At 38.9% G+C, this 19,559-nt stretch overlaps 1 protein-coding gene and 1 non-coding gene across 5 annotated transcripts in view; one reads left to right on the forward strand and one right to left on the reverse strand.

Annotated features, from left to right (window-relative positions):
- Window positions 1-19,559, forward strand: part of LOC132008232 (centriolar satellite-associated tubulin polyglutamylase complex regulator 1) — a 187,921-nt gene that overhangs the window by 113,532 nt on the left and 54,830 nt on the right. The window lies entirely within an intron of this gene.
- LOC132008286 (U6 spliceosomal RNA) lies at window positions 2,048-2,149 on the reverse strand. The gene has a single exon (XR_009401587.1). It is a non-coding gene; the product is annotated as a U6 spliceosomal RNA (small nuclear RNA).

Here is a 19,559-nt window from a genome sequence, read left to right on the forward strand (position 1 = left end):
TATTTGGGGTTTTTTGCTATTGAGTTGTGTGAGTTCCTTATATATTTTGGATATTGATGACTTATCAGATATATGGTTTGCAAATATTTTCTCTCATTCTGTAGGTAACCTTTTTATTTTGTTGACTGTTTCTTTTGCTGTGCAGAAGCTTTTGAGTTTGATGTAGTCCCACTTATTTATTTTTGCTTTTGTTGTTTGTGTTTTTGGTATCACATACAAAAAATCATTGCAAAGACCAAAGTCAAGAAGATTTTCCCCTATGTTTTCTTGTAGGAGTTTAACAGTTTTAGATCTTACATTTAAGTCCTTAATCCATTTCAAGTTAACTTTTGTAAGTGGTGTAAGATAGGGGGTCCAATTTCATTATTTTACCTGAATATCTGTTTTCCCAGCACCATTTGTTGGAGAGACTAACCTTTCTCCATTGAGTATTTTTGGCTCTCTTGCCAAATATTCATTCACTGTATATGCATAAGTTTATTTCTAGGCTCTTGATTCTGTTCCATTGGTCTGTGCAAATGTTTTTATGCCAGTACCATACTGTTTTGATTATGTTGTAGCTTTGTAATATAGTTTGAAATCAGGAAGTGTGGTATCTCCTGCTCTGTACTTTCTTAGGATTGATTTAGCCATTCAGGGTCTTTTGTGGTTTCATATGAATTTTAGGATTTTTTTTTTTTAACTGCTGTGAAAAATTCCATTGGAACGTTGCTAGGGATTACATTGAATCTGTAGATATATTTGAGGAATAGGAACATTTTAACAATATTAATTCCCCCAATTCATGAACACAGATATCTTTCTATTTGTTTCGGTCTTCTGTCTCACAGTTTTCAGTGTACAGATTTTTCACCTCTTTCAATAAAATTACTCCTAAGTATTTTATAGTGTTTGATACTATTGTAAATGGCATTGTTTTCTTTATTTCCTTTTCAGTTAGTTTGTTGTTAGTGTATAAAAAATGCAACTGATGGGGCGCCTGGATGGCTCAGTGGGTTAAAGCTTCTGCCTTCGGCTCAGGTCATGATCTCAGGGTCCTGGGATCGAGCCCCACATCGGGCTCTCTGCTCTGCAGGGAGCCTGCTTCTCTCTCTCTGCCCGTCTCTCTGCCTACTTGTGATCTCTCTCTGTCAAATAAATAAATTTTTAAAAAATCTTAAAAAAAAATGCAACTGGTTTTTGTACATTGATTTTGTGTCCTGTAACTTAACTGAATTCGTTTATTAGTTCTAAGAGGTTTTTGATTGATTTTTAACTGTTTTAATTTTCAATTTTTTTAAGATTTTATTTATTTGAGAGGAAGAGTGAGCAAGAGAGAGAGAGAGCACATGAGCAAGGGTAAGGGAGAAGGAGAAGCAGACTCCCTGCTGAGCAGGGAGCCTGACATGGGCTTGATCCCAGGACCCTGAGATCGTGAGCTGAGCCAAAGGCAGAGACACTTAACCGACTGAGCCATCCAGTGCCCCTTGATGGCTTTTTAAAAAATTCGTTCTATACTTGGTGATATTCTCTACAGAGTTTTATTTCTTCCTTTCCAATTTGGATGGCTTCCATTTCTTTTTCTTGCCTAATTTCTCTGGCAAGGACTTCCAGTACTATGTTGAAAAGGCATGGTCTCGTTCCTGATCTTAGAGGGAGAGGCTTCAGTCTTTCACCATTGAGTATGTTAGTTGTGGGCCATAAATGGCCTTTATTTTGTTGAAGTACATTCCCTTCTATACCCAATTTGTTCTGAGTTTTTTCATGAAAGGATGCTGAACTTCATGGACATATGTTTTTTATTTCTCTTGGGTAAATATCTAAGGGTGGAATTGCTGGCAGACTTTTTCCGGAGTGGTTGTACTGTTTTACATGCCCACCAACAATGTCTGAAAAATCCCTATTGTTAACACATCCTTGGTAACATTTGGTGTTTTCAGTCTTCTTTTCCCCCTTAGCTTTATTGAGATATAATTGACACATAACATTGTTTAAATTTAAGATATACAATGTGATGGTTTGATATATGTATGTATTGTGAAGTGATTATCACTATAAGGTTATTTTAGAAAATATGGAGCACTTCACAAACTTGCCTGTCATCCTTGCACAGGGGCCATGCTAATCTGTATCGTAACAATTTTAATATATGTGTTGCTGAAGTGAGCCCAGACTTTTTAATTTTAGCTTTTCTTGTGAGTATTGAGTGCTATCTCGTTATGGTTTTAATTTGCATTTCCCTGATGATTAATGATGCTGAACAGTTTTTAATTGTTTACTGGCCATTTTCTTTGTGAAGTTCCTTTTGAAATCTTCTGCTCAGTTTTGGGTGGGTTGTTTTAATTATTGAGCGGTAGGAGTTCTTTATGTATTCTGGTTGCAAGTCAGATATGCATATTGCAAATATTTCTACCATTCTTTGGATTGTTTTTTTTTCCCCTAATGGTGTCTTTCACTGAGCAGAAGTTTTTAAAGTCTATTTGATCAATTTTTTCTTTTATGGTTAGTGCCTTCTGGGTCCAGTTTTTAAAAATCTTCGCCTACCCTAAGTTTGGGACAGTATTACCCTACATTTTCTTCTGAAAGGATTAAAAATCTAGCTTTTATGTTTAGGTCTATAATCCATCTTGAATCAATTTTTGTGGGTGGCTTGAAGTTGAGGTCAAGGTTCTTTTTGTACCATCTGGATAGCCAGTTGTTTGTTCCAGCACCATTTGTTGAAAAGGCTTTACTTTTCCCACTTACTTGTTTTTGTTCCTTTGTTTTAAAAAAAAAAGTCAATTGACTTTATATGTGTGGGTGCATTTCTAGATTTTCTGTTCTGTTCTACTGATCTATTTGTAAAATTTTATTTTTATTTTTTTTTTTTAAAGATTATTTATTTATTTATTTGACAGAGAGAGATCACAGGTAGGTAGAGAGGCTGGCAGAGAGAGAGGGGGAGGGGAGCAGGCTCCCTGCTGAGCAGAGAGCCCGATGTGGGACTCGATCCCAGGACCCTGAGATCATGACCTGAGCCGAAGGCAGCGGCTTAACCCACTGAGCCACCCAGGCGCCCTATTTGTAAAATTTTAGTCTTGATTACTTTAACTTTATAGTAACGTAGTGTATGCACTTCAGCTTTTACTTTTCCAGTATTGTTTAGGTCATTAGAGGTCTCTTGCATTTCCATATAACTTTGAGAATAAACTTGTCAATTTCTACAACAAGAAAGACAGACAGACAGAAAGAAAAAAAGAAAGAAAGAAAAGAAAACAAAGCAAAGCAATCCTGAGAATAATTTGATTGAGATTTGAAGACTCTGTAGATCAGTCTAGGGAGAATTGTTAACTTCATAATATTGAAACTTCTAATCCATGAACATAGTACATTTTTCCTTGGGTCATCTGATATTTCTCTCAGCAAGGTATTATAGTATTTAATATATAGATCTTACACATTTTATTGAATTTATCCCTAAATATTTCATGTTTTATGCTAATATTATAAACAGTATTATTGTTAAAACTATTTTCTTTACCAATTTTTCATTGCAAGATTATAGAAATATAATTGCCTTTTGTATATTCCTCTTGTATCGTGTGACTTTGTTAAATTCACTTATTAGTTCTCATAGTTTCACTGTAGATTCCTTAGAATTTTCTACATGCAAAATCGTGTCATATGCAAATAGAGGCAGTTTTACTTCTTCCTTTCCAATCTCTGTGGGGTCTTTTTTCTTTATTTATTGCACAGAGTAGGACCTCATTACAATGTTAAATAAATTTGGTAAGAGCAGATAACCTTGCTTTGGCTGGAAAATTTTTAGTCTTTAGAATTAAATGGGAGGTTTTTCATGGATGCACTTTATTAGGTTGAGGAAGTTTACTTTTATTCTTAGTTGGTGAGAATTTTTATTATGAATTAATATTCATTTTTATGTTATTTTTCTGAGTCTATTGAGTAACATATATATTCTCTTTTGTGCTGTTCGCGTGGATAAATCCACCTTAGTCATGATTTATTATCATTTCATATGTCATTGGATTCCTTTAACTAACATTTTGTTAGTGATTTTTGTGTCTATCTGCATGAGGTATTTTAGGGTATTAGGAGTCAGGATTATTCTGACCTCATAAGATGAGTTTGGAAGTACTTTTTCTTGTCTTTTCTGAAAGAGTTTATATATGATTGGCAATACTTTTTTTAAGTGCCTCTTTTTCTAAGAAGACTTGAACCTTTAAATTAGGTTTAATATGCTTCTTATATACTCTTTTCCTAACAGTTCTCATACATACAATTGTTAGCTTAAATTCTGCCTTTCTTATTGGGCTATAATCTCCATGACAGCATATACCTGTTCCCATGTTCCTAACATTTGGCCAAGTGCCTGGATCAAGGCACATATAAATGAATATTTACTGAATTGTATTAAATTAAAGGGAAAATAAGAGACAAGGAAAACTGAGACTTGTGGCAAAATACTGAAGACAATGTAAGAAGTCTTCCTTTGGGGCGCCTGGGTGATTCAGTGAGTTAAACATCTGACTTTGGCTCAGGTCATGATCTCAGGGTCCTGGGATCAAGCCCTGAGTACTTGTGTTCTCTCTCTCATATAAATAAATAAATTAAATCATTTTTAAAAAGAAATAAAAATTAAAAATACCCTTTTAATTTTTTAGTTTGCTTTTTATTTGAGTATAGTAGACCTACATGTTACATTAGTTTCAGGTACAAACAGAGTGATTCAGTATCTCTGTATATTTTTCTGGGCTCACCACAAGTGTAGTTATAATCTGTCACCATATAACTATTATAATATAATTGACTATATTCTACGATATACCTTTTATCCCCGTGACTTATTCATTCCTCAGCTGGAGGCCTTTATCTCCCACTCCCCTTCACCCATTTTTCCCATCTCCCTACTTCCCTCCCCTCTGGCAGCCATCAGTTGTTCTCTGTATTTATAAATCGGATTCTGTCTTTTGTGTGTTTATTAATTTGCTTTGTTTTTTAAATTCCACATATAAACAAAATTATATGACCTTTGACTTTCTCAGTCTGACTTATTTTACTTAGCATAATACTATCCAGGTCCTTCCATCTTGTTGCAAACGGCAAGCGTCCATCCTTTTTATGGCTGTGTAATATTCCATTATATACATATATGATACATATATACATATACACATATACCACATCTTCTTTATCCATACATTTATCAATAGACACTTAAGTTGCTTCTACATCTTGGCTATTGTAAGTAATGTTGCAATAGGGGAGGGTGGCTGGGGGGCATGGAGCAGCTGGGTAATGGACATTAATGAAGGCATGTGATGTAAGGAGCACTGGGTATTATATAAGATTATACATGAATCACTGACCTCTACCTCTGAAACCAATAATCCATTATATGTTAATTAATTGAATTTAAATAAAAAATAATGTTGCAATAAACATAGGAGTGCATATATAAAAGTCTTCCTTATTAAAAAATTACATTGCAACAGGGTGCTAGGCTGGCTTAGTCAGAGGAGCATGTGACTTTTGATCTTGGGGTCTTGAGCTTGAGCCCCACAATGGATGTAGAGGTTACTTAAATAAATAAAGCTTTAAAAAATCACATTGTGGGGGCGCCTGGGTGGCTCAGTGGGTTAAGCCACTGCCTTCAGCTCAGGTCATGATCCCAGGGTCCTGGGATCGAGTCCCGCATCGGGCTCTCTGCTCAGCAGGGAGCCTGTTTCCCTTCCTCTCTCTCTGCCTGCCTCTCCGCTTACTTGTGATCTCTCTCTGTCAAATAAATGAATAAAGTCTTAAAAAAAAATCACATTGTGGCAAAAAGAACAATGAAGCCTAGGTGGATGGTATACTATTAATGAATGAAAGAAAAAAAACCCAGCATTCACCTCCTATTTTGATTTAGTCTTCTCAGTTAAAGAGGATGCTATTTGGACTGGAAGAGATAAAGTGAATGGTAGTTCCAGGGAATGAAATCAAACATGACTGGATTGTAAGAGATCACCTAACTGCTTAAAATGAATTCAAGTTCCTGGATCTAATGTACATTCCAGGGTACAAAGATCTAGTAGATAAGCTGGCTGAACCACTGCTGGCAATCTTTAGAAAATGGAAATTGTGCCCATTATGGGGAGGGGTTGGCAGGGGGGAGAGAAGCTCCAAAGATTGAAGTCAGGGAACCCATATTCAGAAGGTCATTTTAGCAGACTGAAGGTTGGTGACCTAGTATATATCTTGGGTGATATTCTTCAACTATTAAAATGAATAAATACCTGTAGATATTCAGGAAAGGAACCTGTGGTAATGGTAAACCTATCAGAGTTTATTGAAGAAGTGGGGAAGGGGAGGACCAGGGGAGGAGATGGAAGAAAAGGGGAAAGAGAAAGAAAGGGATCCCACACTTGTAGAGTAAGGAAGGCTTGCTTTCAATCCCAGCTCTTTCACTCTTAATAAAATGACATTAGGCAAGTTATTTAACTTCTTTAAGCCAAATTTTCCTATTGGTAAAGTAGAAATACTTTACCCTACTTCATAGGGTAGTTCTGAGGTTTAAAACAAATAATGGGTCTAAAATGGTTATTTATTGGGGCGCCTGGGTGGTTCAGTGGGTTAAGCCTCTGCCTTCGACCCAGGTCATGATCTCAGGGTCCTGGGATTGGGCCCCGCATTGGGCTCTCTGCATAGCGAGGAGCCTGCTTCCCCCTCTCCCTCTGCCTGCCTCTCTGCCTACTTGTGATCTTCTCTCTGTCAAGTAAATAAATAAAATCTTTAAAAAAAAATTTTTTTAATGGTTATTTATTTATTTATCAAAACCAGCGATAACTGTCCAGTGATGGGAGTGGTAATGAATGATGGTAATGGCTGTCATACTGAAGGAGGAAGAAATTAAACAGTTAATGAAAATATATTCCCTTTTTTAAGGGATAACTAGATTGGTAAATTAGGAGAAAGCTGTACTTAGTATGGCTATATTCATTATATTTGTTTAGTTTTATTTGAATTTCAGCAGGACGTTGACAACATCTCCACAATATCCTTGTGAATAAGCAGAAGGAATATAGCATGGATGATAAATAATTGGTTGAACGATCATACCAGATAGGTTCATATGATCCTAAAGGGACATCTCCAGAAGTGTAATTCTGGATTACGTCCTTAGCCATTCTTTTTTTTTCCCCCCAATCCATTGTTTGAATGAGGGCATTGATGGCAAGCTAATCAAGTTGGGAGAGATAGCTAAAAAGCTGCCTGAAAGAAACAAAACTTGAAAAGAGATAGTATAATATAGTGGAGTAAAGGGGTGTGGCATCATGCATCTGCAACCAATAGCTGTGTGGCCTTGAGTAAGTTAAGTAACCACCTAAGCCTTTGTTTCCTCAGAATACCACTTATCCCATGATGGCTGTGAGAATAAAAATGTATGTGTGTGTGCGTGTGTGTGTGTCTGTGTGTACTAGTTACCTATTGCTTTGCAATAAATTACCCTAAACCTTAGAGACTTAACACAGTAAACATTATTTCACACAATTTCTAAGCATCAGGAATGCAGGAGCAATTTACTTGGATGGTCCTGGCTCAAGGTCCCTCAAAAGCTTGAAGTCAAGGCTTAGGTTGGGGCTGCAGTCATCTGAAGGCTTGCTTGAATAGGGTTTCTAAGCTCACTTGTATCGCTGTCAGCAGGAGGCCTTGGTACTTCACATGTTCCTCATAATTATGGCAATGGCTTTCCCACAAAAAAGTAATCTCAGAGGAAGAGAGAGCAAGCCGGAAGCCACAGTGCCTTTTATGACCTAGTCTATGAAGTCACATACTGCCACTTTTCTTTTATTCTGTTCCTTAGAAGTGAGTCCCTAAGTTTAGCCCATACCGAAGGGAAGAGAATTAGGAACTGCCTTTTGAAGAGAATCAGGAGATTTTGTGGACATATCTTAAAACCACCACAATATAAAAAGTATCCATATAGTGTTTAATACTTAGTAGGTACCCTGTAAATGGCACTTATTATTATACTGTAACTAATATATACCTAATACCTGTGCTCTTTACTATAAAGCCATTGTGGGCAGGACAAAAAAAAAATCTCATGATTCTTCATATTCCTGGAAAATATAGAGAAAGAAGCATCATATATCACTATAATTCATTACATCTGTTTTGTAAATTAAAATGAATGGGCTATATTGCATTAAGAATTGTACTAATAGGGGCACCTGGGTGGCTCAGTGGGTTAAGCCTCTGCCTTCTGCTCAGGTCATGATCTCGGGTCCTGGGATTGAGCACCGCATCGGGCTCTCTGCTCAGCGGGGAGCCTGCTTCCCCCTCTCTCTGCCTGCCTCTCTGCCTACGCGTGATCTCTCTCTGTGTTGAATAAATAAATTTTAAAAATCTTTAAAAAAAAAAAGAAAAGAAAAGTACTAATAAAAATACAGTTTAGTGATACTTAATGGGTGTACCTAAAACGCATAGTACCAGTGACATGGATAATCTGAATGACAGTTAATCCAAAAATTGATTTTGTTTGGTTTTATACTTATACTTAAATGTAGGTATGGCTCATCTGAGTATTCATCGAATTTTAATTGTGCAGCGTACCAGCTTGTCTTTTTGCGTGTCTTGCTCTCCTTTCCATTTAAGAATGGGCAACAGCTAAAACTGACAGAGAGGGCCCAGTCTACAGCAAGATAAGACTTGCTGTTCACATGCCTTCCCTGAGGGCAAGGAATGATTTGGGAGAAGAATAAACCAACAAACAAAAAAGTATTTTATCAACAAAGGGCTCAATTAAGCAGGAGAATTAATGTTGAGAGTAAAAATGTTAAAGCAAGAATTAGTATGGCTAAATCGCTGGGTAATCTAGATTTCCTCTGTTTATGTATACATTTGTATACATATGGGTATAGAATAGCCATCATTAGCCTCAAGGGTTGTCTGATGTTCATCGTAAACAAAAACATAAGAACTCTTCCACTCCAGGTGGACAGAGTAATTTAATGGGTCACTTTGAGAAGATAAGATCATTAAATAGAAGATATCGTCACATCTTAAACTGATTAATTTTCTAGAGGGTTTTTTTTTTTCTATTTTGATTTGCATTAAACATTAGATCCTCAGGCTAATGTCTGACATGGTTGAACTCTCTTTAATATCTTACCAACATAGCAGTCTAACTTCTAGGGTGTTCAAAACATAGTCACTAATTTAAAAGTACGTAAAAATGGTCCCTGAAGAGCCAGTGTTTACAGAGTTTATATGTGTCTTCCTAGACGAGTCAGGAAGTCTCCTGAGAGTTTCACAGGGAGCGTCTTATAAATGCATAATCTTCAAATACTGATCAGGTCACCAACTGCAGATTTAAAAAAAGTAGTGAGGGGGCGCCTGGGTGGCTCAGTGGTTTAAAGCCTCTGCCTTCGGCTCTTGTCATGATCCCAGGGTCCTGGGATCCAGCCCCGAGTCGGGCTCGCTGCTCAGCAGGGAGCCTGCTTCCCTTCCTCGCTTCCCTTCCTCTCTCTCTGCTTGCCTCTCTGCCTACTTGTAATCTCTGTCAAATAAATAATAAATAAAATCTTAAAAAAAAAAAAAAAAAGTAGTGCGAGGGGTCTAAAATATTGCTAGCCTAACGACTAAACTAGGTTACTGGACCCAGTTGCAACACAGTGCAGTGGCTTCCCACACAATACCAAGGAATTCGTAGACACCAGCAGGGTGTCCAAGAATTCAGCTGAATTCACCTCAATTCCGATACTATCAACCTGGAGATAGCATCCGATTTCAGAGGATAAGTGTTCTGGCCTACAAGCCTGCCCGCCACTGCCTTACTTCAGTTGTTATCTGTACTTCTGACCAATTAACTCTAAATCCGAGGTTCCGAGGACTTCCTCCTCAGGTCTGAGTGATTTGCTAGGGCAGCGCTCGGAACTCAGAGAAGGTTTTTACTTAATAGACTATCAGTTTATTATAGAAGGATATCATTCCAGTACAGCACGATAGAAGAGAAACATAAGATAAGCTTTGGGGAAAGGGCATGGGGCTTCCATGCTCTCTCCCCCTGCACCACTCTCCCCAAATCTCCACTCTCAGAACCCCATCCTTTTGGATTTCTATGAAGGCTTCATTACATAGGCATGGTTGATTAAATCATTGGCTTTTGGCAATTGAACTCTTACCTCCAGGCCCTCTCCCCTCCCCAGCAGTAAGGGGATGGGACTGAAAGTTCCAACCCTCTAGTCACAAGGTTGGTTCTGGCAATCACATCCTTATGTGCTTTCAAAAGTCTGAACAATAATTAAAAATAAATGAATATTCTTTAAAAAAAAAAGAAAAAAAAGAAAGAAAGAAAGTCACCTCATTCATAAACAAAAAACATGTTTATCCCTCTCAACATTACGGAAATCCCAAGGGTTTTGGGAACTGTGAGACAGGAATTGAGCCCTAAGACCAAATATATATGAGAAATATATTTTTGGTTATCCCAGTGACCAAAATATATTTTTTATAAATCATATGTCACAGCCACACACCAACAATCATGATAAATGTTATCAGAAAGGGAGTCACTAGGGATCCAAACAGTGAAGAGAAAAATCCATATTAAAAGCAGTGTTTTAAGGTCATTCACCATGTAGGGGACAAATAAATGATTTTATTCATCTTTTTGCTCTTTGAGGATACCTTTCTGTAATGCTCCAGGACAATAAGCCATATGCATAATGTTAAGCCAGGATGATTAAGCAAAAGGTAACCATGTTCACTATTTATTACCTTTTTGGTAAGACAAGGAAGTTTGTGATATAATTTAGAGATACTTCTGTCAAATATGCTTAAAGTTGGAAAAAAAAATTTTGACATTTGAGTAAGCTTTACTTATTAAACAGAACGCACATAGAAGGGGTGACTAGAGGCCTCTGGAAATACTGCGTACTGATTTAGCGTCATGAAGGTTGCGCATCCTATTCTGTGAATAATAAAATAATTATAATAATGACCATCATTTAAATGGGTCAGGAACTGTGTTAAATATTTTCACGCATTATAGAATTGAATCTTCTCAATCACCATTTGAGTAAAAATTATCATCTCTGGTTAAAAACAAGGAAATTGAAGCATAGCAGATAAGTTGTCCCACATTGTTTAAATATTAAGTGGTAGAGCCACAAGGAAAGTGAGATCTGAGAGCCTCCATCCAAGTTTACTATCTTAGTCTAAGTGTTTATGGTGACAAGGAATACCGTTTCGAGGGAGGAATGGTATTGTAACTTCCAGTTTATTTTCAAAGAATAAGTGAGGATCCTCTCCTTTATTTCTTATTTATGACCCTTTGTTTTTCTCTCACCCTGTGGTAAACTGAATAATGGCAGGGCACCCAGAGATATCCAGTTCCTAAGCCCTAGAACCTGTGGATGCCATTTTATATGGTGAGAAGAACTTTGCAGATAGGATTAAATTAAGGATCTTGAAATGGGGAAGATTATCCTGGATAATATAATCACAAGAGTCCTTGTAAGAAGCAGACAAGGTTTGATTAATAGAAGAGAAAAAAGCAGTGGGAAAGCCAAACGCAGGGAGAGGAAAGGGCCACAAGCCAAGGAATGAGGACAGTCTCTAGAAGGTATGAGAGCCGGGGCACCTGGGAGGCTCAGTGGGTTAAAGCCTCTGCCTTTGGCTCAGGTCAGGGTCCCAGGGTCCTGGGATCAAGCCCGCATTGGGCTCTCTGCTCAGCGGGGAGCCTGCTTCCTCCTCTTCTCTCTCTCTGCCTGCCTCTCTGCCTACTTATAATCTCTGTCTGTCAAATAAATAAATAAAAATTTTTAAAAAACAACATGTATAAGAGCCAAGGAAATAATCTCCCCTAGAACCTCCAGGAAGAACCAGCCCTGCTGGCACCTTGGTTAGCCCTATAAGACGTGTTGGATTTATGGCCTCTAGAACTGTTAAGAGAATAAATTTAAGTTGTTTCTTTTTTTTTTTTTTTTTTTAAGATTTCATTTATTTATTTGACAGACAGAGATCACAAGTAGGCAGAGAGGCAGGCAGAGAGAGAGGGAGGCAGGCTCCCTGCTGAGCAGAGAGCCCGATTCGGGACTCGATCCCAGGACTCTGAGATCATGACCTGAGCTGAAGGCAGCAGCTTAACCCACTGAGCCACCCAGGCGCCCCAGTTTAAGTTGTTTCAAGCCACTCAGTTTGTGGTAATTTGTTACAGCAGCCTGAGGAGTCTAATATACACCCCGTATTACTGGCTTCATGGCTAATTTGCTTCATACTCTGTCCTTGTGTTTTTCCTGTGCTTCGTAATTATTTTATTACTTTCCTGAATGCAGCTGTAAAGGGTGTGAATAACATACATGTAAAAGCACTATTTCAGATCAAGTTGAAGGACGAGTATAAGGAATTGAGTTAAACTACTATAGGCTATTGGTGCCCCTCCGCCTCCATTTTGTTCGGCCTGCAGGGACCTTAAACTGACACTAGTCCCCTCATGCCAGCAAATGCTCTAGATAGCAGCTGGCAGAGTCACAAGCAGTTGAGTTCCTGATATGACTTCCCTAACAACCTTGTGATCAATAGTCTGCCCTGGCTCCCAGGGCCTTCGCCTTGCGCACCCCTTAAAAAGACCCCCATGGAGCTCACTAAAGCCGCACTCTTGGTTTGAATGGACCAATCCAGCCTTAGCCTGGAAACCCCAAAGCTCTCCACTCACAGACCCTAACAAAGGCATTTTGTCCCAGGTCCCAGGCATGTTGTCACTCTCTCTCTCTGCACCCCACCTTAACCTCCCTGTGTGGCCCCTCAAGGTGCACTTTTTCCTTCCTCCAGGACCTGCTGGAAATAAACATATGAATTTTCAGTTTTTCTTGTGGTCTGCTGTTGAACCAAGACTCACCATCTAGCACCCTGTGCTCCGCCTGTTAAATGTTAATTTAACAAAGTCATAGCAAAGAGATATTTTGAGAGAATATCCCGAGGCTATCCCATATCCCAGCCTTTCCTATGGCTGCAGTGGAAAAAGGTAAATGTTGCTAGGTATATAATGAAAGGGATCTTTCCAGATGAGGGATCAACACACTTAGAGAGAAATGTTAAAGAACAAGAATCAAACTAATTAATCATGACTCACATCTCTGACTAGAAATGCAATCGGTTTCTCCCACTCCTACCGCTCTTTATTATAAAAATTTTCAAACCTGCAAGAAAGTTATGAGAGTATTATAAAGGCTTCTGCTTGCCCTCTACTTGGATTCACCAAACGCTAACATTTTTTTTATGTTTGTGCACGATAGATGGTTGATTGATAGACAGATAGATTAATCATTTGAAACTAAGAGGAATCCTGATACCTTACCCTGACATCCAGGAGTGAAGGGCATTCTCCTATTATCCTACATAACACTGATGTTATTATCACGTTTAGGAAATGAGCACCAGGGGTGCCTGGGTGACTCAGTTAAGCATCTGACTCATGATTTTGGCTCAGGTCTTGATCTCAGGGTCACGAGATCAATCTGGAGCCTGCTTAAGATTCTCTCTCTCCCTCTGCCCCTCCCCACCTCTAAAAAACCCCCAAAACAACAATTCCGTAACACCATCTAACATCCAGTGCAAATTATAATCTCCCCCAATTGTTCTCAAATATATTTAGCTGTTTGTTTTCTGACCCAGGATAGAATCAAGGTTTACACATTGTACTTGGTAACATCTCTTTAGTTCCTTATAATCTGCAATAAATCCTCTGCTGTTTTGTTTTTCATGACATGTTTTCCTTGTTTTGCCTGACCTTCCCTGCACCCACATGTAAACACCACAGAGACAGGGATTTCGGCCCCTTTTGTTCATTACTCTGTCCTCTGCATTGACAGCGGTGCCTGGCACACATTAAGACTTAGTAAATATTTGTCGAATAAATAAATGAGTGAATGAATAAGTACCACGAGTAGAAAGAGTGTCATGAAAGGTGATTTAGAGGATGCCAAGGGGACTGAGAAGCTAATCTATTGTTTGTATATAACTCTTACCTCTGTGTTCCAGGTAGAAGGGTTCCAGGCTGGGGAAACAGACTCATTTTACAACCAAAATGGGAAAATATAAAATAATAAATACTAAAAAAAAAAAAATTAAAGCACCCCAAAAATTGGTCAAGAAAAAGAGGCATGATAACATGCACCTTAACAATGAAGCTATGAGAGACTTGCATTGAATCTTGAGCAAAAAGAAGATGTGTTTCTCAAGAAGCTAAATTAGCCTGGGGTTGATACAAAAAGAACAGAGGCTATAAAGAGAAGATGTTTGTTTTGCTCTATGTATCCATTCTTTCATTCAGCAAGTATTCATTGAGTGCCTGCTGTATATCAGGCACTGTATCATAGGTTCCTGGGGGGTCACCTTTTTTTTTTCTTTTTTTTAAAGATTTTATTTATTTATTTGACAGAGAGAGAGAGAGAGAGAAATCACAAGTAGGCAGAAAGGCAGGCAGAGAGAGGGGGGAAAGCAAGCTTTTTGATGGGCAGAGAGCTCGATGTGGGGCTCGATCTCAGGACTCTGAGATCATGACCTGAGCTGAAGGCAGAGGCTTAAACCACTGAGCCTCCCAGACGCCCTGGGTCACCTGTTTTTTAACCATACACTAATAGTAGAAAGATTCATTTTGGAATGAAGAAGGTAATCATCACAGGACTAAAACTGTCATGTTATTTGGAGATGTTTTAATTGTAGTGATTGACTTCAAAATGGCTTGTTTTCAGCTCATCACTCTAATTAGAGAAACACATCTCTGAGGGGAAATGACCTACCAACAGCATGACCAAATGCAGCAATCATTGCACCTTCTTCCCAAAGAGAACCTTCCCATGATGGTTTAGATCAGCCTGAAGAGCCTTTTATGACACTTAAAAACAAGTAAGGGGAACAGAAAGGACTGTGCTGGATCAGGTTTTTAAAGGCCGTAAGGGGTGAGTCTTGTTTCAGCTGCCAGTGTTAGACAGGATTTCATCTATGAACTTTGTTCTCTTGTCCAACTCCAGTTTCCACAGGTTTCTGTTTTCCTTTGCTCTCCAGTCAAAAGGAAAAATACTCACAAGATTATTAGAAATACTGGAGCAGTAAATTGTTTGAGGGACTTGAAACACCCTTTTTTCTCTGCCTTCAAAGCTTTAAATGATACTTGCTTCATTGAAGCTTACAGATCATTAAAAACAGGCCTGCCAGGGTGATGTAATACAAGTTTCAGCTTCCAAAAAAAAAAAAAAAAAAACTCTACTAAACTAATCTTTGAGTCAAGAAGAATTTTTTCTTTTCTAATTTTAGTATTTGGGGACATTTCAGCACCTTTTCACCACCTACCATATATAAAACTCCCATATCTTCCTTAAGCCAGAAGTGAACCTGGTGTCCCCTCTCACAACTATGAATTTCTTCTGGCTCATTTCAAATATGTTATTATTTGCTCACTTTTTACATTGCAGAGCAGCTCCCAAGGGCTAGTGTCCTGGAAAAACAGAAACAACCTAGAGGAAGAGTGGTAGTAATGAGGACATCGAGAGTACTATCGCAAACCTGAATTTTTTGCATCTTCGTGGCTTCAGTTTAGAGAAACTGTAGTTTGGCAGAGATGAGGCTGTCTCCAATTTGACCCCTGGTTCGGCTAAAAACTACATAACAACTAAGGATACCCCACTTCCTGTTACTTACAGGGAAAGAAACATGAAAGGGCCAGACTCACAAAAAAAGGAAATAACATCTGTTGCGTGCCTACAGTGAGGTAGTCATTGTGAAAGGCACTTAATAATTAAGTTATGGTTCATACAGTAGCACCCTTAATCCTCACCACAACCTGCGAGGTGCGACAGTGGTGCCCCCTTAGGTGTGGTTTTGCTTTCCATAGTTTTGTTACCACGATCAACAGGGATCCGGAAACAGAGGCTCCTTCTACAGGTAGTCAGAAGGGCAGTGGTAGCCTGACATGCAGGCATTTTCTCATCTCACATCGTGACAAAAAGAAGGGTGAATATAGTACAACAAGATATTTTGAGAGAAAGAGAAAAACCACAGTCACGTAACTTTTCACAAACTGTTACAGTTTATTGTCATAATTGTTCCATTTTATTATTATTTTCGATCTCTTACTGTCCTAATTGATAAATGAAATTTTATACCACCGATGTGTATTTATAGGAAAAACCACATATAGATTTCAGGCATCCACTGGGGATCCTGGAATGTATCCCATGATAAGGGGGGGATTAAAGAAAAATTAAAAGCAAGGGGGGGATTACTGTATTATCCCTACATAATAGACAGGAAACCTGAGGCTCACAACTAATTTGTTCAAGGACATACAAGAAATAGTAGAGAAGAAATTCTAAAACTGATTGTGTTTGGCCTCAAAGTTGCACCCTTGCCACTACCTCTTCCTTCCTCCTTCCCTGACCAGTCCTTCCCATTGTCCCTTGGTCCTCAGCTTAAATGTTGGAATTTCCCAAGGTTCCATACTTGGTTCATTGCTTTTCTCATGACACAGTTATTGGGCAGTCTTGCCTCTTTTGGCTTTTCCCACTACCGTAGGCAAATGACTCCAAAGTCTATATTTCTAGCCCTAAATGCCTCCTGAGCACCAGTCCCGCACATCCAGGGTCCTGTCAGTCTCATACATCTCTATTTGTGTGTCTGACAGTTACGTCGTTTCAACACATCAGAAACAGAACTCCTCACCGTCACCCTCGGATCTACGTCTTCTCTTGGGTTCCCCGTGTCAGTTCCCAGAGTTATACTCTTGTCATTCTAGACTCCTTTCCTCTCCCATTTCACACGTAGTCAGCTAAAAAGTCCCACTGATCCTACTTTACAACAGTTCTTGGATCCCTGACCTTTCCCTTTGATTCCCATTATCATTACCCCAGGTCTCACTTCAATCTTTCCAGCTTCTCCCATCAGTTTTGCTCCCATCACTTTGGCTCCTAGAGCCAGGTGATCTATATACAAAGAAAATCTAATGGTGCTCCAATTCTCCTTTTACTCAAAACCACCTACAGGAGGAAGCACATAAGGCTTTCTGTGACCTGATCTCTGCCTCCTTCTTCAACCTCATTTCCAGCATCTCCTTGCCTTGGAACCTACTCTTTAGTTTTACTGGACTCAAGTACTGGTAGTTCCCTCATCTCACGTGTTGTTTCCCATCAGGGTGCCTTTGTGTAGGCTTTGTCTCTAGCATGACCACCCCGACCTTTCACCTGGATAAACCCCTACTCCTGTGCTCATTGAAGGTAGGACCTTCTCCAGAATCCCTTCCCTCGGCATCCCTCTACTTCAGCCTACCAAGTAGACTAACCCTTGTCCTGTATGTTTTAAGCTCCCTCTCATTACATTATCAACACGTTTAGAAATCAGTTGTTTGTCTTCTCCATTAGACTTTAAGTTCTTTGGGCACAGATACCATGCCTTACTGAATTCTGTAATCTGAATGTCTAGCCCAGTGTCTGATACAGAGAAGATGCTTAATAATTGTTGAACTATAATTGAACAGTAACATACTCTCTCTCTCAAAAATGACTTCTGTATTGGAGGTTCAAACCAGACACTTTTCTAGGCAAATTAAATCTGACAACTACTAAAATGGAAGGACCTCAACCGCACACACAAAAAAAACAAACAACCCAGTTTAAAAAATGGGCAAAGGACTTTTCTCAAAAACAGACATTTCTCCTAAGAAGATCTACAAATCACCAGTCAGCCATGAATGGAATGAAAGGATGCAATGAAGAGATGCTCACCGTCACTAATCATTAGGCAAATGCAAACCCAAACTATAATGAGATACCACCACAAGCCCATTAGGATGGCTACTATTAACGACAACGACAGAAAATAACAAGTGTTGACAAGGATGTGGATAAACTGGAACCCTGGGCACTGTTGATGGGATTGTAAAATCCTACAGATACTATGGGAAAGAGTATGGTGGTTCCTAAGAAGATTAGAATTAGAATTAGCAAGTAATAAACCAGCAGTTCCACCTCTGGGTATCTAGTCAAAAGAACTGAGAGTAGGGTCTCAAAGAGATATCTGCACACCCGTGTTCATAGCAACCCCTTCACAGTAACTAAGACGTGGAAGCAACCCAAGTGTCTATCAGCAGATCAGTGAAAAAGCAAATTGTGGTATCTACATACAATGGGATTTTATTCAGCCTTAAAAACAAAGGAAATTCTGACATATGCTACAACAGGGATGAACCCTGAGGACATCATGCTGAGTGAAATAAGCCAGTTGCAAAAAGACAAATACTATATAATTCCACTTACATGAGGACTTGAAGTAGTCATAATCATAAAGACAGAAAGTAGAATGGTGGTTTCCAGAGCCAACTTGGGAATGGGAGGTTGTTGTTTAACGGGTATAGAGTTTCAGTTTGGCAAGAAGAAAAGAGCTCTGGAGATGGATGGTGGTAAAGTTTGCAATATAATGTGAATGTACTTAATACCACTGAAATGTATAATTTAAAATAGTTAAGATGGTGACACCCGGGTGGCTCAGTCAGTTAAGAATCTGCCTTTGGCTCAGGTCATGATCTCCAGGTCCTGGTATTGAGTCCTACATCAGGATTCCTGTTCAGTGGGGAGTCTGCTTGTCCCTCTCCCTCTGCCCCTCCCTCTGCACATGCTCTTTTCTCTCTCTCTCTTTCTCTCAAATAAATAAATAAAATCTTTAAAAAAAATGGTTGGGGCCCCTGGGCAGCTCAGTCATTAAGCAACTGGCTTTGGGATTGAGCCCCATTGGTCTCCCTGCTCAGCTGGAAGCCTGCTTCTCTCTCTCCCACTCACCCTGCTTGTGTTCTCTCTCTCCCTGTCTTTCTGTCAAATAAATAAATAAAATACTTTAAAAATAATTTTTAAAATGGTTAAGATGGTAAATTTTTTGTTTTATGTATTTACCACAATAAAAAATTTGAGAAAGAACAAAAGAAAACACAGAAAAGGAATGAAGTCTAAGCATTAGTAAGCTTCTTGAATTGACAACACTGTATCCCAGTATAGACAACATCCAACCATGTCTTCATGAACCTAACTTAGGACCCACTAGTTCCCAAATAACCAGTCTGGGGTATAGGCAGAGAATCTGTAACTTTAAGAAGCACCTCAAGTGATTCTGATGAACAGATAAATTTGAGGAACTTTCTAGATCACATTATTATAAAGGAATGATTGGAGGGCCCTTTATTTGGATATTTTTTTAAAGATTTTATTTATTTATATGATAGAGATCACAAGTAGGCAGAGAGGCTGGCAGAGAGAGGGGGAGGCAGGCTCCCTGCCCAGCAGAGAGCCCGATGCGGGGCTTGATCCCAGGACCCTGAGATCATGACGTGAGCCGAAGGCAGAGGCTTTAACCCACTGAGCCACCCAGGCGCCCCTATTTGGATATTTTTTAAAACAGGACAGATCTTTTTTTAAATTGTGGTAAAATATGCAAAATAAATTTACCATTTTAATCACTGATAAATGTACAATTCAGTGGCATTAAATGCATTTATAATATTGTGCAACCATCACCACTCTCCATTTCTAGAAGGTCTTCATCATCCTAAACTGAAA

The sequence above is a fragment of the Mustela nigripes genome, unplaced genomic scaffold (assembly GCF_022355385.1).
Source record: "Mustela nigripes isolate SB6536 unplaced genomic scaffold, MUSNIG.SB6536 HiC_scaffold_76, whole genome shotgun sequence".
NCBI lineage: Eukaryota > Metazoa > Chordata > Mammalia > Carnivora > Mustelidae > Mustela > Mustela nigripes.